This window comes from Scomber japonicus, chromosome 10 (assembly GCF_027409825.1).
Source record: "Scomber japonicus isolate fScoJap1 chromosome 10, fScoJap1.pri, whole genome shotgun sequence".
In the NCBI taxonomy this organism is placed as follows: Eukaryota; Metazoa; Chordata; class Actinopteri; order Scombriformes; family Scombridae; genus Scomber; species Scomber japonicus.
This window is the reverse complement of record NC_070587.1, coordinates 29895700-29919811: the sequence shown is the minus strand read 5'-3', so window position 1 is coordinate 29919811 and position 24112 is coordinate 29895700. Positions and strand designations below refer to the sequence as shown.

Sequence of the window (24112 nt, the reverse complement as noted above, 5' to 3'; positions counted from 1 at the left end):
GCAGCAGCTTCCCCGCTGTGGCCCCGGTGTGGTTAGTGCACGACTGGAAATTATAGCCGAGCTGATGAGTGTGTAAATTTTGGGAGGAAAAGCTTGGAGTTCAGTGAAAGGCTAAAGGCAGAAAGAAGAAGGGGAAAAAAAAAAGATGGCGGGAGGCGGCAGACCACAAACTGGACAAGTGACAGGCCTCGCTCCGTCCATCCAGACTGGCTGTCTTCCTGTGGTTTTGTCGAGCTGCTCTTCAGAAACGTTAACCCCTTGTCGAACACGGGCTGGGGCTCCGCCTGCCAACCCGCCGCGGCCACAAGCAGCGCAGCAGGAACACTTGGATGATTGTCTGTTCCGCTTCATGAAGCACGGTGGCTGGAGTCCAGCAATTACAGGGGAAAATTTAACCTGTGGCTGTGGCAATGTCAGCAAACTGCCTCAGATTGATATTTTTAGATCGGAGAGGGTCTTACAGCATGACAGAATCTTTGTTAAAATCTGTTGTATGTTTTTCTTCTTTCTTTTGAGGCTTTCTCTCCTTTTGTTTAATTTCCGTGTAAAGTCACGCACCGAGGTTTCTGAGCTTTTTGTTTGTGGTTTAGTTTTTTAAAATGCTGCCGTCAGATTCATAATACTTGTAGATTTATGGTTCTTTAGTGTCTCTCTCTCTCTCTCTGTGTCTGTCTGTCTGTCTGTCTGTCTCTCTGTCTGTCTCTGTCTGTCTCTGTCTCTCTGTGCTTTGAGTTTCCCTTCACATGAAAGTACCTACACATAGTATAGACACGTGCTTTGATTTGTGTAAGAAGGATGTGCTCGCTACCCACAGGGCAGCTTTGGAAGCAGCCTGCACAACAAAAAAAGGATTCCTCATGAAAGGAGAGAAAATGAATCACCCAAAAAATGAATTCTTGTCGTTTTTCATGCATATTTTACATGAAGAAGTAGCTAATGCGGCTTCATATGTGCATGGATTTTCATTGTTTTAAAGGATTATTAGCTGATGACTAAGCGCAAAGATCTTCCAAAAACTCCCATTCAGCCGCATCAAACCTAAAATCCTCAGAATCCAGTTCATTTAAAGAACCCCCCCCCCCCCCCCGTACCAATCAGTAGCATAAAATGAACTCCCCTACAGATTACGCTCCCTCTCGCCAACCGTGGAGAGCACAGAAACCTCTAAGTTCGATTCTCCACGCTTCTGTGTTTAATAGAAGGAAACGCCTGGAATAAGGAAACGAGCGCCTCTGTAAATAGCCTCTGGCCGTACATACAGTTATTGATTGGTGAACTCTTTAGTTGGGTGGACAGGGGTGATGCAAAAGTGCATTGGTTTGTTGCTCCAAATGATCTCTTAATCACTTCATAATGAGGGCAGAGCTCCTGCATCATTGATTAGCCAGCCAGGCTGAAAGTGGAGCAAACTGCCCCCCTCTCTCTCTGTCTCTCTTTCCCCCCCTGACTTCCCAATCTCCTGACCCTCAAGCTGTGGTATCAAAGTTTTTCAACATAGGATTTAAAGTGTCTCACAGCAGCATGTTTTATACTGTGTTTTTAATATATCTGGTCAGCTGGTGCAATGATCCAAAAACGTCCTCACACACCTCCCATATGGAGTTCAGCTCTTGTCCATCCTGTGCTGAGTGCAGTACATTCAGAGATAATGAAGATGATGTGATGATGACACTGGGCTCTAATAAACATGATACAGTAGAAAATGAGGTTAAGTGCAAATGCTGACAGGAAAATAGTTGTGGCTGAAACAGTTTGACCTGAAACATGAGCGTGTCAACATGATGAGTGCATGGCAGAAAAACTCACACACACACAGCTGTATATTATATATGTATCTGCTAATGGCTCTGCATCCCTTAAAATACATACCAAGGGAAATACCAGGAGGCATTAATGTGTTAATCAACTCTATTTTAAGTATGTTTATTAGAGCCTGACCGATATATGGGTCAGCTGATATTGGCCGATAACACATATATATCAGTATCGGCTTATATGTTGTCTGATATTTGCTGATATTAAGGCTGGGCGATATAGATAAAATCAAATATCATGATATGTTTGACCAAATATATCGAAGTGGTTTAAAGCTAGAGCTAGAACAGTCTGGTAAGTTCAGAAATGTACATTATTTCACTGTAATTCAGCCTTTAAAACAGTAAAAACAACCGCATCATCATATCACAATATCCAAATTCTCAGACAATATCTCGTCTCATATCATGATATTGATATAATATGGACATTTTGCCCAGCTCTAGCTGATATATATTAAAGAGTTATTATTTTTAGGGCATTTTTGGCCTTTATTTGAAAGTATTTAGCTGATATTTTTAAATATCAGCTAAATTCATGTTTATTTGATTCTTTCTCTTAAGTCCAGCTTAATATATACCTGCATGTTTTTATTAATAAAGATTGATTGTAAAGTATTAAATTGACAGTGATCTTTTACTGATTCAGTGCAGTCATTTTATACAATAAAGTTTATTATCAAACTGTAGAATATCATGCTTTCATTACATATCTTTGTTACAAGTTTTTATAAGATTATTGACTGATATATTTTTGACATCCTGGTATGGGTCAGGCTCTAACTTTTATAGCTGCAAGAAGCAGAGATTATTTGTTCTGTCTGCAAACAAACATCTGCAGCTTCTGTTCTCTCAACGTTACTGATAGTCATAATGTATTATTAAAGGTTTATTATCCGTAGATCATATGTTTTGAGTATTTGGTTAATTCTGGATATTTAATATATTAAGACAGTCATTTCCTTTGCTAGTTTGTGCTGTTTGATGTTGTTTTGTGAGCTCTGTAGCCAGGTTTGGTGAGATTGGCAGGTGTAGGATTAGCCAGCTTCTCAGAGAGGCTTTAAATTTAGTTTTTTACCTCGGTAAGAAAGGCAGCCATGATTTCTTTGTTCTTCAGAGAAATGCAAATACATGTAGAGCACACACACATGTCAAACTCCGGGCCTGTGGGAGAGCTTGTAAAGAATATAATCTGTGTGACATGTGTTGATATGTGTGTGTGTGTGTGTGTGTGTGTGTGTGTGTGTGTGTGTGTGTGTGTTTCAAAGGTCATCTCAGGTGATCAGTAATCACCTGCCTGAGTCTAAAACCTGTGAGAATGAGTGGCAGCTTCATGGTTTTAAAGGACTCATACATGCGTTTGAGGTATTTTATCCAATAATGAACAGTGTATGAATTCAATTTCATACCCAATCTGTACTACATCACACATGTATTGGTAACATGGTAAGTTTTATCCATATTGGCCGCCTCTTCTGAAGCACTATCGTTTTTCTTCATCTCCATCGCTAAGCGTTTTTCTTTACTCCGACTTCCCAGAGATCAGCTCTCAAACGAGTGGCTCCGGCTCTACGATAACGTCCGTGTATTTTCAATTTGGGAAGTTTTCGTTGCCGTTAGTGGAGTTATTTTCTCGCTATCACAGCTCGTCGTACTAACAGCCTAGTTACTCTCCTGTTTCCCCACCAAACAAACGGCTGTTGTTGCTGCAGGGAATGTAACCATCCATCTTTGTGCCAGAGGTTATTTCCCTGGAAAGACCTACCAGACACCCAGCGCCTCTCACCACCCCACCCCACCCCCCCTCCCCTCCCCATGATTTTGGTCCATGCTCTTTAAAAAGCAGACATTTGTCTCGCTTTTCACCACAGGAAGTTTGTGCCTGACACACGTTCCCTCGAATCCCAACACATCTCATCTGTTGAAATGGCCCTTTATTTTTCTTTTTTCTAACAGGATATTTTGGCCTTCAGCGTTGTGCTTTGGCTCATCATTAGTAAAGCAACGAGCTTCCTGTTTTCCTGCTTTCTTTTTGGGTGACACAGATTGAAATCTCCCAAGTGACGGAATGATGAAATTGAGAGAAAACAAGGTTGATATCCAGGAATGATGAGGAAAAACAGGAAGGCTTCATTTAAGTTGGCCCGACGTCGCCTGAGAATCTGCCGTCCGCTGTGTCTACTTTGGCACAATTTAGCTTTTTCAGACTGTTTGTTAGTCGCTTGTTTCTCAAACTTCCCCCTGCCAGACAGTTTTAAATGTAGAGTTATTTATTTAGGAGTCGGCTGCATGCCTCAGCTTCTGCTTTGGTGCAAGTTTAAGATAAGAAAACAATTTGTGTGTAGTTTAGTAAAGCAGGTGATCTTTGAATGAAAAACAGCGTGATTGTGTGACATTGAAACATCTGCTGGAATTGACTTCAGAGTAAGATCTCTAGCTAATGATTATTTTCATTATTAATTCATCTGTCAGTTATTTTTGTGATCCATTGTTTACTCAGTGGAACGTCAAGGCTGAATGAGGACAATTGTCACATGTTTCCAGAGCCCAAATTACTGTCTGAGACTGTTTGAGCTCATAGATGGAACAGAAAATTTAAGTGTCACTCATTCATTGGCATGTTTTTAACAACAATTACCAAAAAAAGTAGCTAGTTTCAGCTTCTTTAATAGGGCCGAGCGATCCGGGCAGAATATAAAAATACAATTACCCGACTATCGATATTGTGACAGTATTGTAGGGATGAGTCTGTACTTTCAGAAAATATTTGCACAATGAGATTTTTGATAAATAATCATCAGTAATGTGGATAAAATGAGTAAGAGGATAAAGTTAGATCAAAGACCAGTCTGTCAAGCTCAGAAAATTGCACTTTTCCTGTAATGCAGGCAAGACACTTATCCTATATCACCGTATTAAGATATCTATAAAATATCACAATATCGATATATTTCTTTCGTCTAGCAAGATGGTAAGCTGACACACTGACATTATATAGACTAAACAATCAATTGCAGCCTTATTTTGACTGGAATATACTCAAATGTTAAAACTAAGTGGAAGAAAAGTAGCACTTTGTCACATTTGCTTGGTCTGGCAACGATTATTATATACAACTGATTATTTGGCTACTTGTTTGGAAGTTGGAATCACTATTTTTTTTTTGTTTTAGTTTAGTTTTTTTTTTTTTTTTTTTCTATGTCCAGGAGTGAAATCTACCAGAAAATTCACAGCAGTGAACTAAGACGACGTGTAAGGAAGTGTGCAGAGTAGTGTTGTTGTTGGAAAAGTCGTTTCCGAGGTCCAAAACAGCCGGTGATGCAAAGCAATGACGGCAATGAGTTTTTTTTTTGGCAAAGTGAGACTAAGCAGAGATTGAAGAGCCCATCTGATATCTTTTTTTTTTTTTTTTAAGGTTTCTCTTTTGGTAATCCTTTGCACAGCAATTGTCTGGCTTGTCACATCTTGGCTAAAGCAATTAGGCTGACTGCATTAGGGAGGGGGAGGAGGGGGAGGAAGAAGAAGAGGAGGAGGAGGAGGAGGAGGAAGGTAAAAAGGGGAAGGGGGGTATCTGCTACTTAGTTACTATAGAAGTAATTCTGAGTTATGATCATGTCTCATTGTTGCTTATTGCAGTTTTTCGAAATGAGAATTTTTATGGTCCTGAAACGTGAAATGAAGCAGGAAATTAAAAACCTAAGATAAGCTTTTTTTTTTTCTTTTTTTTGTCCCCCTCATCCAAAAACTGCTGCCGTCACACAGTTAATGCCTCATCATCCCATTCCTGCACCACACACACGCTCACAAGGTGACAGGTATTCACATATTGAATTTAAGTGTTAAGAGAAAACACTTTTTTACCCCCCAAATACACCCTTTGAAGCCTAAATGGGGCTTGACTCAGCAATATAATGTGTCATGTACCTTCGATGAAGGGGGGGGGGGCCTAACTGCATCTCATTTTCCAAACTTTCCAAAAATAGCCAAGCCCGTTCGACCTTGTTCCTGTTTTTTTTTTTTTTTTAAAGTTGGCCAAGTCCCCGTCGCTTCTCCTGCGCTCAATGCTGGACAGCAGGAAGTGAGACTCTCTGAGAGGCCTTAATTATGGGTGAAAGGTTTATTGATGGTTTATAAAAACTCCTGATTGGATTCCCAACTCTCCTCCTCCTCCTCCTTGTTCTTCTTCTTCCTCCTCCTCCTCTGGCTCTTTTTATCCGATTTCTTATGCATGCACTCTGCGCTCTGGAGATAGGAATTGTGGCTGATTTTCCACAAACACTCGCTGCTTAAATCTGGAATGTGTTAAATTTAGACTGAGCCACGCTTTTTTCCTTTTAAGATTGAACTCTGAGTCTGTGTGTTTGTGTGTTTGTAGCGTTACCTGTTTTGGAGGAGTTGAGAGGATAGAAGTGTATGGGAGGATGTTGTTTTTTTTTTTAATCTATACTTTTAGCTCTCACGCTATTATTTGTGTGTATTTCAGCATGTCACCATATGTGCAGTGAATATTTGGCTCAGACACGGGTGTAAGATAAGTCTGCTCGCCTACACTTAGCTTGGTCAATTTCCTCCATTTCTCAGAACTCCAGGCTTGTTTCCATCGAATCGAAGCTATTTTTAAACCGGTCTTTTCGGAGGGGGGGTAGGAGGTGGTGAGAGGGGGTTGGAGGAGGGCGTATGTGGGGAATGCGGGAGTTTATCTGGGGAGGGTTTCAGTTAGTGTCATATGAATCCAAACCAGGCAACGGTCCAGGGTGAGTAAAACACACCACCCCCCCACCCCACCCCCCCCCCCCCCTCCAGTGCCACGAACTCTTCCCATTCCAAGTGTGTGTGTCAGTTTATTAACCATGTGTTGACTCATCCCGCAGCTGTGACACTGTGGGAGACCGCGGGGGCACGTTATTGATTCTTCATAGATGAGCGTCATGAGTCGCTCTTTGAATAATTCAGATTAAAATTCTTTAATAAATTGAAAGAAATGGTATTTTTAGACTGAAGTGTTTACACAGCACTGATGTGTTGTTTTGAGTAGTTTTTTCACCATGAATAACTTCTTTCAATTAACTGTTTAACCCTCCTGTTGTCCTCGAGTCAAGGAAGGGAGGAAGGAAAAAGGAAGGGAGGGGAGGAGGAGGGAGGGGAGAAGGGAGGGAGGGAGGGAGAGAGGGAGGAAGAAAGAAGGAAAGGAGAGAGGGAGGAAGGAAGGGAGGAAGGAAGGGAGGAAGAAGGAAAGGAAGGAAGGGAGGAAGAAGGAAGGAAAGAGAGGAAGGGAGGAAGAAGGAAGGAAAGAAAGGAGGGAGGAAGGAAGGAAAGAAAGGAGGGAGGGAGGAAGGAAGGAAAGAAAGGAGGGAGGAAGGAAGGAAGGAGGGAGGGAGGGAGGGAGGGAGGAAAGGCAAGAAGGAAGGAAGGTAGGAGGGAGGGAGGAGAGAAGGAAAGAGGGAGGGAGGGAGGGAGGGAGAAAGGAAAAGAGGAAGGACAGAGGAAAGAAGGAAGGTAATGGGGAGGAAAGAAAGAGAAGGACAGATGGAATGAAGGGAGGAAAGAAGGAACAGTCGAACCAAACGGGGTCAATTTGACCCGGGAGGACGACACAAAGGTTAACTCCCCTCATGCATCTGTTTTAAAGCATAAAAGTATAAATTATCACCCAATTCTGTGTTAGACCTTTTTAGCCAACTTCATTCCAACTTATTAGCAGGTTTCACATATGTTTTGTAAATTCTGGTCAATAGGCTTCATTTAAATGAAAGTATACTTCATTGTTGAGTTAATCTTTGAGTCCTATCAGTCAACATTGACCCAAAGACAACAGGAGGGATAATCTATAATGTCAAACAACTTTAACGAATATCCATCACAAGCTCTGAAAGGTCAAAGTCACACTTAACAGTCTGACACTATAATTATAGGCAGAAATTATTATTAATGATCTTTTTTTTATTATTGATTGATCTGACAGTTATTTTCTCACGTAATCATTTGGTCTAGAAAAATATGAAGTTGTAAAAAATAACTATTATAGTTTCTCAGAGTTAAAAGTGACTATGACTATTATATTAATGCACTTTATTACATGTGACCATTACTATCATGTATGAAGAGGAAGAGTATTTAAGGACCAGTGTGTAAGATTGTATGGCATTTAGTGGTGAGATCTTATTAAATACCCCAACTTAACTTCCAAGTGTGTAGGAGAATGTACGTTGGCTGCAAAACTTGCGAAAGAAAGGCAAATATTAGGTTTGTCTGTTCTGGGCTACTGTAGAAACATGGCAGTGCAACATGTTGGGCTCCATGGAAGAAGACCCACTCTCTATGGGTCTGTTCTAAACTGCATCCTTTCCTACTACTCGTACTAACTCTGATGTCTTTTGAAGTATGTAGTGTGTTTCAACTGCGTAGTATGTGATTTAGAGTATGTGAGAAGTTCCTGGATGGTTTACTAGATTCTCCAGAAATGCAGAGTATGCATCAAGAGCTGACTACTCTACAAATTACCCAAGATGCAACGCAACTTCTGACAAAAACCCAAAATACAAACGTCACAGATCACCAGCTTCGTTGTTTCAAGTTAGCTACAGCGAGGGTATGTTTGATTCCTGTTTTCAAAATAAAAGCACCAATTCTATCAGGAACACAACTTTAAACAGATGTTATTTGGACAAATTAGCGTCACATTGTGGATCTAAAGGGCTACTTTACTTTCTTCCTAAAAAGGTTAGAAATGTGGATAAAGTGGTATATATACAGAGTTAGACCTAAAATGAAATCAGCTTCAGCCTGCTGATTTCAGCTCGGGTAGGAACGAAATGCATTGTGGGTTATCGTGTAGTTTACTACAGTGTGAACGGTCTGCTTACTATCTGGTCGTTTAGTGTGTAGGATGGAAGTATGTAGTATAGTAGTATGTAGTATGAGGTTTCGAACACATCCAATATGTAGATATAAAGCTCATTATAAAGTAACAGAAACACAGCTATTCTTATTCTCAGGTGATTATACACTAATTAAAACCTACTTATTAGTATTATCCTTCCTTTCTGCCAAATCTGCTCTGCTTGATGCCACTAAATCTTACACACTGCACCTTTTTAAAAGCATCAAATATAGAAACTTTTGGCATTTTTGATTAAAAAAAACTACATGAACAGTTGATCAATAAACAACGTGGATAACTAATCGTTGCAGCTCCGCTATCATTTACAGTGATGTTCACATTTAAAGGACTAATTGCTAACGCATGTCGAACACCTTTGCGTGGTCACACATTATATAAAATGACGATAGCAGTAAATTTACGTGACCTTTTTATCTTGATAATTGCTGTTGTGAACGCGGTCATACATGAAGAAGACACACACACACACACACACACACACACACACACACACACACACACGGATATGAGTCATTAGTCGCTCCCTGCATCACATGAATCACACTTTAAGCCTGAGTGCTTTGGAGTGCATGTATGAGATGTGATAGTTTCCATGTATGATGTTATCAGTAATAGCAGTTTTTCAAGCATGTTATTGTTAGTTTAATATCTGCTGTGGATGGAGAGAGAGGGTCAAGTTGTGTTTGTCAGAAAATGGGATCATTGTCCAAACACGGTCATAATCTCAGAGTAATCAGCCGTTTTTCATCTTTTTTGTGTTGCTATTAATATGCTGCCCTGTGATGTGGTTAGCTGTTCCGAGCTGGAAAAACATGTTCGTGAATTTTACTCTCAGGCTGTTTTTGTTAACTTTTATTTCCACCAAGACACACACACACACACACACACACACACACACACACACACACACACACACACACACACACACACACACACACACACACCTCCCACTCAGTCACACGAGACGAGCCACTCCACTTCCTCTAGTCCGGAGAACGAAGCCTCCTCCTGCCCCGTTTGATCTCTCTTCATCGGTCTCCTACATTTCCTCCCTGCCTCCCCCGTGTGTCCCCCCCCCCCACCCCAGAGGGCCACTTTCTGCTGACTGATGGCACGAAACACCAACCAGGGGGTAAACAAAGCACCCACCACCAAACCATGTTATTGCTGTAATGTCACAACTCAGTGACAGGTGGCCTGGGTGAAAGGAGTGAGGGAAGCAACACGCACACGCACACGCACACGCACACGCACACTCTCTCCCATACTTTCACTCTTCTTAGGCTGAAGCTGACAGTCGCCCTCCAGCACAACACAGACTGCGTTGGTGTTGGTGTGAGCCTGTTGCTACAGGTACAGAGAGAGGATGAAATGCCAAGAAGTCCAGTTTGAAGGCTTTTTAACCACCTAAAAAAAACAAAAACATTGCAGACTTTATAGTTCTTTGAGGCAGGATTGTAAAGCAGCTGCAGTAATCTTCTCCAGAACAGTAAAACAAGCAATTTACCACAAGCTATGAAGAATCCACCTGGTTTAGGATCTTTGGATGTGTGTGATGTGTGGACTTATAGACCGCCTTTCTGGTCTTTTTTTGACCATTCAAAGCATTTTTATATTACATGTCACATTCAACCATTCATACACAGATGGAAGCTAACTATTCACACACAGTCATTCATAGTTGGTGCAGCCATTGGGAGCAATTTAGTGTATCTCCCCAAAAGACAACAACACATCAACAACAATCAACAACATCAACATGTGGACTGGAGGAGCCGGGAATCGAACCACTGCCCTACCTATCTATCCTTTAAAAATAAACTTAAGAGATGGATTAAAAATAACCAAAACTGTAACCATAACTAACCTGCACTGTAATTTATGTTTTTAACAACCTGTTGTTTTAATTGTGCTGATTTGTCACTCTGTTGTTCATTCATTTATTTTTCTTTTCCTTTTAGTTTAGTTTTTTTTTACATTTATTTTTATGTATTACTCTTTCTTTCTCTCTGTCCTGACCTACCAAGGGACAACGGATGAAAACTAGCTATCTTAGCTAATTCCGATGCATTTACATTTTAATTTGAAATGTTCATGAATGTACACTGTCCCTTTTTTTTTTTTTAATAAATAAACTAAACCTCCTGAGCTACACCCGCCCCATACTACTACTACTACTACTACTATTCCCCATACTACATACTATTATGTGTTTAAACTGACCAATATAAATGAACAAAAACATTTAAAAAACACACAAGTGGAAGAGGTGGCACCAAGCAGCACCTAGAAATAGGCTATAAATAGTTGGAAATAGGCTATATTCATAGATTTAAACTTGAAATGTTAAAACACAAACGGAGCCAGTAGCTCACACACACATTAATAAATAAATACATATAAGACCTTGAAGTTAAAAAGAAGCAGCCTTAAAACACAATAAATATTTAAGAAAGTTACGATATGATTGTGTGAAACAGTTAAGAAAAGGAAAAATATTGCACATTATCCGTATATAACAAGCTACATCTAAACTAGCCTTTTCCTCTGAGCTGGATGCATAAAATTGGGTCTCTATGTACAGCTGCCTGCCTGAGACGAGTGAGCAGGGACCGAAAGAAACACTACAAAAACATTCAATAACTTCACTCTTTAACAGTGCTGTGTCCCCAAAATCACTTCCCATCCACCACTATACAGTAATTACATGGAGAACAGCCAAATGGCCAGCAGCAGCCCTGTTTAAATGCCATCAAAGCTTATTGAAAGTCAGTAGAGAGAGATGAGAGAGATGATATTTTCATTATTTTAAACACACAGAGATAATAAACAGCCTCAGAACACTTTTTTGCTCTTGAGAACAGATTGGAGGGATAAAACCTTTTATACCCGCCAAACATACATGAATAATTTGTCTTTTGTCTTTTAGTCAAACTTTCACCAACTACAGTGCTAATAATTCAAAGTATCATCATAGTCAATGTTAACGTTATTAAACCTGACCAACTTTTGAACAAACTCCAAAACGTCTTGGACGAAAAATCAATTTCCAAGAGAAAGATTCCTACAAGAGAAACGAAATTGCATTTAATCAAATCTCTTGTTGCAAGTTTCATTGACTGTCTGATGGAAATCATGACTCATTTAACGAGCAATAACCCCCCCACCCCACCATCCCCCCCACCATGATCTGGCGCACTTCCTGCAGCGCACTCCTCTCCTGGTGTTTGCCGCTCGTCAGTCAGAGGCCTTCTCTGATGTGAAAATGAAATGCATAGGAGAGAGAGAGAAAGAGAGAGAGAGAGAGAGAGAGAGACGGAGAGAGGCTGACTGTGCTCGGTGCCCAACATGTGCAGGAGACACAGGTCAGTTACCGCATCGAGGCAGGAAGATCTTTTTAATTAGGCTATGTTCTTTTAATTAACCAGCCGGCATAATGTCTGTGTCCATTTGTCACCCCTGCTTTGCTCAGGCAGAGTCGGGTGAATATATATATATATATATATACCCTCCTTTTGTCTCCCGTTGGTTCCAGAGGTCCCTGCTTTCCATTATATCCCCTCATTCACTAAAATGTATTTTTTCTCTCTCTCTCTCCCTCCTACTTCTTCTTCTTCTTCTCTTTTTGATTAGCATTATAATACCTCATGGAGGGATGGGAGGGGAGGGGAGGGGGGGGGGGGGAGCGAAGAGCTATTGCGGGACTGCTCATCAGACTCACTGTGTGCAAGACCGTGGTTATTATCATACTGAATGCACCATCGGTTAAACTAACATCCTGAATTCCCGACATTTATCTCCAATATCATAGGCCGACTGTCAATTGCAGAGGGAGCACAATGGGAAAATTATGGGTTATGTCTTGCTCCTTTCTTTCCTTTTTTTTTTTTGGAGTAAGGATCTTTCCCTGGCGTAATTACGCTATGCTAATTCTGCCCCCCGTCATGCACTTCACATGACAGCACCAAGTTTCCCCCAACCTGCTCGTGTGTCACAGAGTCGGCTAAAAGTGAAACACGAGTGAATTAATGTGTTTGTTCTGCAATGGCCGACAAACTCAAGCGCATCCTTCTGTTTCTCTCTTCAGCTGTAAGAAGGGATGAGAGGGTTGGGAGGAGGAGGTGGGGCTCAGCTGGAGCTTGTTGCCCTGTTTCCAGAGATGGGGTCGGATGCAGGTCAGGCCACCTTGAACTCCTCAGCTGGATTTATTGTGTAGAAGGTGGACAGGGTCAGGCCACGCTCCTCCCCTCAACACGAGGACTTTGTTAGCATCGGACACGGAGCAGACGCTGGCAGCGCAGACAAATCCCTGTCACGCTCTCTGCGGAGAACCCCGCTGAGGTCAGGGGTCGTGTGTTTAAGGAGGGGAGGGGGGAGGAGGGGGGGTGCGGAGGGTTTCCCTGTGGCATGACATGAATACTGATTGATTTTTCTTGAGTGGGTGTCAAGGAAAAAGGGGGCTTTATGCATGGTGATAGCAGGGAGAGAGGGGGGAGTCAAGTAATTTTTTCCCCCCTCCATACCCCATGCAGCGACGTGGAGTGAGGGAACGCGGGGTGAAGCGAGAGGAAACGGAGTAACAACATGCCAGACTCTTCTGCTCCACTGTGTACCTCAGCGGGTGTGTGTGTGTGTGTGTGTGTGTGTGTGTGTGTGTGTGTGTTTTCACTTTCCCCCCCGAAACAAGACACTAGACCACATGTTTTCCTTTTAATAGACAGCTGAGTGGATAAAGGGCAGGAGTGTGGTCTGTTTGCCAGATGATCACTGGGTTGTTGGCATTTGGAGGAAGACAGAAGAGCCCCCCCCCCCTCACCCCCATCTCCCCCCGCCCCCCCCCCCCATCCCCCACGACGTCCCTCTGCTGGATTTATTGCTTGTTGTTCAAGGAAATGCACAACCATGGTGGCCGTTACCAGTCAAATCAATCATGCAATTAGTGCAGTTCAAAGTGCTTTACACCGTACTGACCATGGCCATCAGTCCTACCAGTAATAATTAGAAGAAAACAAAGGCCAGCAGTGAAATTAACTCCTTTTTTTTAAACATCTGTACAATTTACAGATGCATAATTTTTGGGTTTCCCACACTTAAGCGATTTATTTTAGTGAGTACTATGTTATCAGAACCAACAGAAATAATGGCCAAAACAATGAAAATTACAAAATTAGTTTCAGAAACCGCTCCAGACTTTCCTTTATTTAATGTAATCAGTCAAAACATATACGTAGAGTGAAACAGAAGACTAATGAATGAAGATACAGAATTAAAATGGAAATAAAGTGATTATAGAAATACACAAAAGTTTTAGATATTGGATATTGTGATGTCATGATATTGCATAAGTGTCTTTTCCTGGTTTTAAAGGCTGCTTTACAGTGAAGTGATGCCATTTTCTGAACTTAACAGACAGTCTTTACCCACTTTATTACATTTATCCACATTATTGATGATTATTTATAAAAACTCTCATTGGGTAAAGCACCAATAGTCATCCCTGTGATATCGAGATATTTGGTCAAAAATATTGAGATATTTGGTTTTGCCTGTATCACCCAGCCCTAGTAGACAGTTAAAAAAAAATTAAACTAATGTATGAGGATACATAATTAAAATGTGATTAAAATTATAGAGAAATGTAAAGAGAAAAAGAACAAGAAGTCACTGTTTTAACCTTCATAGTTTAATTTTAAAAAAACTGCACAGTGTTGAACTTAATCTTAATCATTTTCTGTCAGGGTGATCGTTTCACTCTCAGCCACAAAGCCACTAAAAGTATAACAGATAGTGTTTTCACAGTAATTCTCAGAAGGTTTGACTTTTTTTTCGGAGCTGCAGCAGCTGATATATTATGATATTTAAGCAGCGGTGTGCGGCTCACATGTGGCTAATTTCGATGCCTTCCCAGAGGACAGCTGTAATTACGAGTAAAAAGTTAATCTGCAGTAGCACAATGCCATTTAAATGTCTCCCATCTCCTCAAGTGAAATGGAAAAGGTCACAAATAAGACTGAAACAGAGAACTCAACAGTCACCTTCAAAACCTGAATTTTCCCTATCAGGGCAGCTCTGATATTTGAAGCCAACTTTCCTCTGCTTGAAGAAGCGTCATACTTTAAAAGGCGCCATTGCGTCCTTCAGCTGAACCTCAGAATAAAGCAGACTTTTAAAACTATGTTCTTAAATTGAGATCTGATCCAGACTCACTTGTAATCAATCCACATAATATACAGGCCGGGAGTTCAGGTCCTCTGAAATGAGGCCAACGCGGAAGTAACTTAGAACTGCATTCTATCAAAAGGCCACCAGGGGGCAACCGTTTTGGTGTCAAAAGGACTTCTGTCTCAATACAAGTCAATGGAGAATTCACCAACTTCTCACTTGATTTCTAACCTCAGTAAACGTTTTCAAAATGTGTTTATGGTCTCAATCGCTAGTTTAAAGCCTTCTTCAATGCAGTATGATGTTCATTTGTGAAATTTTGGCCTCCCTGATTTTATATTTGACGATAAAGCAGGGTATGCATTAGGGTGTGGCTACGTCGTGATTGACAGGTTGATTGCCCAATGTCCTCGAGATCCAGCCCTCGCAACCATAGCAACCTCCCCGCTCCACCCATGGCCCCGCCTCATGCCCATTATAAGTAGAATCCGTGTTTTCATTTTTCCCAGCATGCACCTGAAATTTTCAAGATGGCGCTGCCCAGATTTGAAACTATTAGCTTCCGAGCAGCAGTCCACAAACCAATGGGTGACGTCACAGATGTTACGTCCATTTCTTTTATACAGTCTATGATAATATCCCAAATTTTATGCTTTTTGGTTTGGTTGATTTTGAATTATTGATCAAAAGCAAAAATGTACTTTCCAACACTGTATTTTGGACTGTCTCACACACTTCTTCTTTATTACAGATTAGGGCTGAGCAATTAATGGAAAAATAATCCAAACCGACATTTAGAAACTCAAGTGAGAAGTTGGTGAATTCTCCATTGAAACCGACATTTTGAAAACTTGTCTCCAGTGATGATTTTAACCCAAACCATGAGCTTTACATAGTTCTAATCAAGTAAACTAGACATTAACCACAGCGTCACACCTTAAAACATCTTTATTTTCACTCCCTAAAGATCCTCATGTGTGAGGGCAGCAGTGGAAAATACTAAACTAAAGAAACTGAAAATACATAATTGTTCATCAAGGGTGGAGATAATCGTTCATTAATCGTAATCAAGGTTAAAAGTTCAATTCATCGTGATTTTGACTTTTGCCATAATCGCCAAGCCCTATTACAGATGGATTCAAGTTATGAATATCTATGAAAAAAGATTAAAGAAAAGGAAAAGAAAAGGGTAACTTAGTCAGGAGCAAAGGGATCCAAAGCAGGAAGTGCAGTATTTCCTTTGGCCGCCACAGAGTGATGGTTTCATTCAGGTGTGTCAAGAAAGACAAGGAAGAAATAGAAGCTTAGAAGGAAAAGAAAAAGAGAGGAGTTTTTTTTTTTTTTTTTTTGGTAAAGTGGCTGAGCAGTAATAGTGTACAGTTCTTGAGCTGTAGATGATCCACGGAGCAGATCGGCACCCTGGAGTTTTGATCCAGGATGATGAGCAACTAAATCTTCCTATGTTGGGCTCAGTTGATTAATCAGACTGCTGCCAGGGTAGCATTAATAGGGTGGGGTGGGTTGGGGGAGTTGGGGGGTGGGAGTACTAACCCTTTTTTTGAAGATCTCTCCCTCTCGCACTCCACTCCTTCATGCAAACCTCATCCAACTGGTACTTTTTAAATATATTCAAATAAACAGTTGTTAACAAGTGCTGCTTGACATGGAGCTAATCATTCTTTCCCGGCATTCCTCTAAACACATGCAGTATGTTTTTTTTTTTTTCGAGCTGTTAATGGAAGCTGGCACAATCGGCGAGGTTGCGGTACACCCCCTCTCTCTCTTTCTCCCTCCCTCTCTCTTTTGTTTCAGGGCTCGAATCCATTTGCGGAATCAATACCAGTCATTCAGCAAAAGTGTGAGGTTTTGGAAAAAGTCAATACATCCATAATCAATTTCTAGCAGATTACGTTGAGTTTAAAAACAAACAACAACCCCTCGAGGTAGCCTGAGCAAGCAAATAAGTGAAACAAACATCCGGTCCAGAGGCTAAGCATTGATTTGATTACGCTCCTCAGTTGTGGCTCTAAATTGTGGTTTTGAAATAGTTCACATTTGAAGGATAGTGTTTATGTGTTTCGTCAGCAGCTCGGGACTCAACCAAAGCACTCTCCATTCTCTTTACTCGGTCAAATCAGATGAACCCATCACCCAAACACGCAAACTTTACTTTTTATCCCAAGTCTTTCTTCACCCTTTTTCCTCTTTTATAATAATAATAATAATAAATGTAAGTTGGGTTGTTTGGCACTTCTGGAGAACAGACTTCATTACACGAGATGTTTTTGTTTTTTTGGATTTTAAATGAGAGCGGCAATCATCAGCACAATGGGTTTTGACTTCTGAGGTTTTGCAAAATCAGACTTTTCCAAGAGTTAAACGCCCCCCCCCCCCTCCCCCCACATCTCCTGTTCTGTGCCTCCGACTCGTTAACTCGCACAGCTCAGAAAATGATGGATGACATGATTCTAGTTGATCGCCAGCTGATCCACATTACTGAAACCCTTCTTGGTGCTGCCATAAAGCACAAACACACTCGACTAAATTAATCTCAACGCGTTTTAAGGGGCAATTTGTGGTCTGGGAGCTTTTACGACCGCGGAGAGAATCTGGAGCGTCTATTGTTCCTGCACTGGAATTCCACTGCACACAAGTCCTTATCTATCTTTTTGCTCTTTTTTGATGGTTTGGGTTGTTTCCCAGGCAGTCCAGTAAGTTCAGAGCTGACCTATTATGAGTTTCTACGCACAAATTCATAGTGATCAACACTCCTGCACCACTTACATAAGGAATCATGACAACGTGACCAATGGCATCAAGTTTCGTGATTGATATAGAACTTTTAGAGTCGGGAAGAGAGAAATAAGCTGGCGAGCTGGCTTTGACTTAACCTCAACTGAACCATCATCAGCATGTGGCTGCCAGCTGGTGTGCTCGCTAATCCAGTGGATGCTGCCTCTGCAAGTCTTCCCCGGGCTCCGCTGCTTGAAATGTTGCCGGGCTTGAGGTCAAAACCTCCATCATCACCATTTGTTAGAATTTAGTCTTCGTAGTGGTCAAGATCCAACTAGGTCATTACCTCTCACAGCATCTCACTGCACGACGACGGCCAACTATCACGTCTTCAATTATTGATCAGCTGCTCAGAGAGTTAGTAACCCTCACATACTGTTCATATTCTGACTCATAATTAGTGTCTACATCAATTCACATTCATAAATTCCCCTTCAATCATTAATAAATGACATTCACAATCACTATGTTGTGGTCCAGGAGAACATTTTATAGAATATAATGATAACTACAACAGGTTTTAATGGTGATTTTAACTTTTTTTTTATAAACTCATATAAAAATGTGTATCAGCTGCACAACATTGAAAAAATTGTGCATTTTATTTCCATTTTTGGATACTGTGGATCACATTGGGAAAAATCTGGCAAAAAAAATTTGTAATGTGTGTTTTTACAGCTCTGAACAGTATGTAAGGGTTAACTGAAGGCTCAACCAGGTCAATAACTTTCTAAAAAATACAAAAAAAGCATAAGTATGTATGATGATTTTTATTCACTATTTGAATTTTGCACACATCTGAGGTTATGCATGAGATTAAACCTCTGATGGCTTTTTCATGCTCGACGTTCAATTGAAAACTAATCAGAAGTGGCTGTATGGAGCAGGAAATTAAATACATTTACTATATATCCAGGAAGAAGGAGTCTCTTCTTCCAACGTGGAGAAAATTGCTCATCAAGCTCAGCGAGGTTGTTAATTATTAAAAAACTAACTGTATTGTTCCGTATCAGCTAGCAGATAGCTTGTTTGTTGTAATATCATATGGAGCTCTGTTGAGTGTTGTTCACTGGCGAGGTGAAGATGTTTCCCGGAGAGCAGATTGCCTCAGCAGATTGTGTGCTGAGATGCCATCATCATCAGATTTTGGCTAGTTTGAGCTGCGGGGATTTGTCAAAAGATTTTGTTCACTTATTACTAAATCAACCTGTTGTCACGCAAACCTCTCCAACCAAGCCTTATCTTCCCCTCGAGGGTTTGAAGCTAACTCTGGTTTTATGTTACATTCTGACAGTTTTCCACCTGATGATGAAAGTGAATCGTATATATTTTTTCAGCATTTAATAGTCTGTCACTGTTACTCCCAGTTTGGACTTTTCCAGTTCTTTTGAAGGAGGGGGGGGAAAAAAACTGCTCATAGAGGCTCACGGTGCATCACTGCCAGCTTTCCTGCATTATGTCTCAGACGTACACAGATGTTATAGTGATCTCTTAATTTCCCCCTTCACAGAAACACACACAGATGACAGCTGCTGTCTGAACCAGCCAAGCACCGACCTGCTACTCTTACCTGCTCGCTGGATCATTGCAGTGAGACTGTTTTGGAAACGAAGGTACGGTAAAGCAGTCTTCTTTTTTTTCTAAAGTGGATCCTGTGTTGTAATTAAAAGTGTGGAGGAGATTTGATTTGGGGGGAGGATGAAGGAGGGGGGGAGGAAGAGAGGGAGGCTTGGAGTCTCTGAGCTTTCTGAGATTGAGTTGGATGTAATGTGACAGAGAATGGGCTCTACTTTACTTTCAGGAGAAATCTACAGAGAACACTTAATTAAAGGATGCTACCGAAGCCGCTTGTTAAATTGAATATCGTCTCCTCTTTTTAATCAAATGTCAGGGATTGGGTTTTTTTAAATATTTGGCATATTTTTGTTGAAGAGTTTTGGTCAATCCATCTACAAAAAGGTCATCGGATACATGAGGAGCCGCATTGCCAAGTCTGAGGATTATCATGTTTTTCACTACATGCAACGATGTCCCACACGAAACACACTCTTTATTTTCTGCCAAAAGCTGGAACCAGTTTTTGGTTATTTCACATGCGACATCTATCTCTATATCCGAGTGTTTGTCTGAGCTCTTCTCGCTGGTTAGAAGTTGGCGAAGGCTCCGTCGGAAAAAAAAAAGAGGTGATGTCACACATTTTCCGTGTACCAGTTGGAGTTTGGCAGCGTTTTGGACGAGAATCTGGTGACAGTTGTTGGGGTTGTTTTCTGGCTAACCTGAACAGAGCTGCTCCACACAGTCCTAATGAAGCAGATTAGTCGGGTTTTATAAATAAATTAGATCTTTTTTTTTTTTTTTTTTTTGAAAGAAGACGAAGATTTGAACACAACTTCTCCTTTTCAGTTTAGCTCATGATTGTATTATGAATCTTAGATTACTGAGCTCTGTAGTGTAGAGCTGAGCAGTGATCAGTATAACAAACATCATACTACAGGATCTTGTATATTTGGTTACTATGCAGCTCTGTTGCTTTTACTTATTGATTATAAATAATAATTATTTTAGTCTGAGCTCCTGATAGTTTGTGTTTTGGTTGTAATTCAACTACTGCTACATCTAGTCACTCTATTTGTTATATATATATGTTACATCTATCCTAAAAAAAAAGAAAAGAAATATCTCTAATTATAATATTGATTGATTGGTGTGTCACTGCTCTCGTGAGGTTGTCGGTTATAAGAAGAGGAAAAGAAGAAGTGCATTAAAAAGCATCATAGACCTGTAGAATCAGTGAGAAGCTGTTGTGTCTGGAGGGGCATTTCCCCCCAGAGTTTGACTGTGGACAGTAGAGGACAGGGCCAAGGAGCGGCGATGACAGGACGCCTCATGGGAAGGCTGGAAACAGATGGCTGGCCAGATGCAGGCCTGCTGTAACCTTGAAAGCATCCGAAAGGTAAAACCAGCAAAAAAAAAATCTAAAAAAAACAAAATGAAGTGACGACAGAGAGCGGCAGCGGCAGCGGCAGCTTTGTGTTGTGTTGAGCTGTTATGATGATAAACGTCTGCTTATTGTTGTGTTGCATTCGAGTGTGATCACGCATATAGTTAATTTTCTTTGGTCGGCACCTCTCAAAGAGAAGTTTAACCTTTTTTTTTTGTTGTTTTCTGGCATGTTCTAATTTGGTTTGTTTTGGTTCACACCATTTGATTGCAAGCGAACCATAGCTTGTAAACAACAGATTAATGGACTCACAAAGCTTTTTACTAATTGGAAAATGTTCCGGTCGCCTGTCATCCTGCAAAGTTTGAGGATTTCGGTGTTGTAGCGAGGTCAAATTACTCTGGCTGCACTCTGAATGATTTACTTATCTCAGCTTGGTTTCCAACGTTTACCTTTTGTGGTATTAATGCAGTACCGGTTAACAGAACATGAGGGAAAAAGCAGCTGAATATAAACATCATCGGAGCTCGTGCTTCATCTCTGCTTCATGATGTTATGTTCGGCTCTCCAAGCATGAAGAACTGGTTTCTATCACATGTCAGAAGCCGCCTCGTCTTTATCTGCTGCTGTAGTCAACCTTGTTCTTTTAGGCAAGGTAAGTGGATTTATTTGGCACCTTTTTGACATTAAAAAAGACAGAAATAAATAAAACATCATGAAATAGAATAAGTGATAAAACAGGAAGATCCAAAAAAACTGACATTGTCTCTGTGAGAAGTGAGTTCAGCTGAAGCCTCAGTGAGAAAAATGTCAATTTATTATTCATTTTATCATCAGTTAATCATTTTCTTGATTAATTAATTAGAATTGATCTCATAAAAAAGTGAAGAATGGCCATTAAAAAGCTTAGATTAACATATTCAAGTTGCTAAAGTCCAATTTTATATATTAAACTATCACAGAGGACGAAGAAGAGCAGGAATTTCTTACATTTCTGTTTCATATCATCTAAACAACAGTAGCCAGAATTGTTGCTGATTATCTGTCGATTACTCACAAACAGTTTCAACTGTCATTCTCACCTGGCAGGACAAGCTGAGCTGGTGACTAAAGCTTTCAATAGAAAATGAACGATGCCAACTTACATTTACTGACTTTGATTCAATGGTATTTGGAGAAGAGCTGTCAGACCTGATCTCGTGATCATTTCAAAGCGTTTCAGAGATATTTAGGCGTGCTCCTGCAGGTTTGCACCCTGCTGTGACTGTTATATATGTATTTAGTGGGTTGGATTCATCTGACAGGTTACATGCATATATGCTGATTGAAATGTGTATAAAGTGTATTGCTAAAGAAATGACTCAGGCAGACTGTGCTCGCTGATCGCTCATGGATCATCAGATGAAGTCAGACTTTCTTTTCTTTGTGTGTGTGTGTGTAACTTGTTGAAGTGTGCACGCTCACATGGCTTGAACAGTAGTGATCTTTTGTCAATACTAGAACAGATGCCTTCCTGCAGCAATCCAGGCAGCAGACTGTGAAGCAAACGCCACCCGCAGCCTGATATTCCTCAGTCCTTCGGGGGGCTTTGAGCCACAGCAAAAGGGAGAGAGCCGTGATCAGAGCTGGGAACTAGGCTGCTGAGGTGGGGCGGCTGTGAGAAACGAGAGGAGGCGGAGGAGGGTAGAGGTGTCAGGCGTATAATTGGGGTGAGGAGATCTCTGGGGTGGATAGAGAGGGGAAGCTTTATTAAGACTGCTCAAGTCTGATGCGCTCGCACGGTCGCCTGGCTCTCCCTCGCACACCCACGCCTACGGGCCAATCTTCCCTTTCCACAAGAGACTCTGTAACAACAAAGGGATGAAGGGCAAAGTCCTCAAGCTTCCCTTCAGTCACAGATAAGACAAAAGACCCCATTACTTGAAAAGCACTGATGGGGAAGCAGCAGCGTATGGATCTGTCTGTTTTTTGGAATCAAGTCCTATTGTTGTGCCTCTGAGTGCTAAAGCTAAGTTGCTATTGCTTATTGATGGAGCCGAGGTATCCTGAGATGCTGGAGCTCTTTGACTCATTTGCACTTCAATGAGAGCCTCCAGCAACGTCGCACCATATATGCCACAGCTGGCGATTGGTTGACAATATCGTCGAGTTCATTTATTCCCTGGAAAAGCAAATACCTGCTCCTCTCCTCGCCTGTTCCCTTTAAATATTACAGATAGTTTTTATTTTATTTTTTAATGCATTAGCTATTCCAGTGACACATTTAGACAGCGCACATTATATTCTCCTTCTTTATAATGTTTTAGGGCGGGAGCCAGCGCACATGCACGCCTTGAAAATGTATTGAGAGCAGAACATTTATGAAATATTTACAGCTCAAAGTCTCGGCAAATATTGGAAGCTCAGAACGGATGAAAGAGGGAATAATCTCTCTTGTTTTGGCTCACAAGGGAAAACAAACTTTCCAGGGTGACTCCCCCCTTTCCGAATCCCCCCCATCTCCCCCTCCATCTCCCCCCTGTGACTGATCGTATCAAGTCTGATGCTCAGATTAGGAGCTTAACTGCTCAATTTCCTCCCGCTCTGTGGAAATTGAAATGTTACTTTTGAGTCAATGAAGTTCCCGTAATCGATAATTGTGTAACCCTTTTTTATTGTGCGTTGTGTGTGTGGATGAAGGCTTGGTTGGACTCGGCCATCCAGAAAACGTTTGCCATTCTCATTTTTTTTTTTGTGAGTGACACAACAAAGATTTGGAGTTGAAGTAGGAGGCGGTTATGGGGGAGAATTAGCGGCCGCCCTCAGTTCTCGCCTATAAATTGGTTTCTGTGGAACTCATGAAAAAAGGGGGCTGGAGTTCTGTTCTCTGCTTTCTTAGTAGCTTGTTAATCCCCCACAGCTCCGGCCGGAGGGAGAGCCGCTCACGCACACACACACACATAGCCCCCTCGTGGAAATGGCGCTCACTCCTCCTCCAGCCCTCTTTCCGTCCTCTTTCCACTCTGTCCTGCAGGGCTTGGCTAATCCTCCGCCTGGTCATGGTGGGGAGATTGCCGGCTTTTTCAAAGCCCTTCGCTGGCCCGGACTTCAAAGCTACAGGGATACAGGGACTTGAAGAGGTGGGAGAGAAAATGAGGTCCACCACGAGCAAAAAAAAAAGAGCGCAAAGGGGGTTCGCCTCAGATTTTTTTTTCTCTGGCGGCACTCCTGAGGTGACACTGAGAAATATGTGGTCTGAAGGGAAAAAGGGGCTTTGTTGATTTGGGGGAAAGACGAGGACACGGACAGTCGTCTGTGGACATCTGAAGGTGGTGGGGGAGTGTGTGTGTGTGTGTGGGGGGGGGGGGGGGCTTTTATGGCTTTGCTTGGGTTTAGTTTAATTAGTTAAAATCAATACAGTACATAAACGAACCCACCTGTAGAAAAGAAGTGACACATATTGAATATTGGACACACAGCTGATACACAAAGACAAAAATGTCTATAAAGTGCTTCAAGATG

At 41.3% G+C, this 24112-nt stretch overlaps 1 long non-coding RNA gene across 1 annotated transcript in view; it reads left to right on the top strand.

Annotated features, from left to right (window-relative positions):
* LOC128366575 (uncharacterized) overlaps window positions 1–24112 on the top strand; it is a 78982-nt gene that overhangs the window by 3816 nt on the left and 51054 nt on the right. The window contains exon 2 of the long non-coding RNA XR_008321864.1: window positions 19181–19283. This is a non-coding gene — a long non-coding RNA (uncharacterized LOC128366575). The remainder of the gene's footprint in view (window positions 1–19180; window positions 19284–24112) is intronic.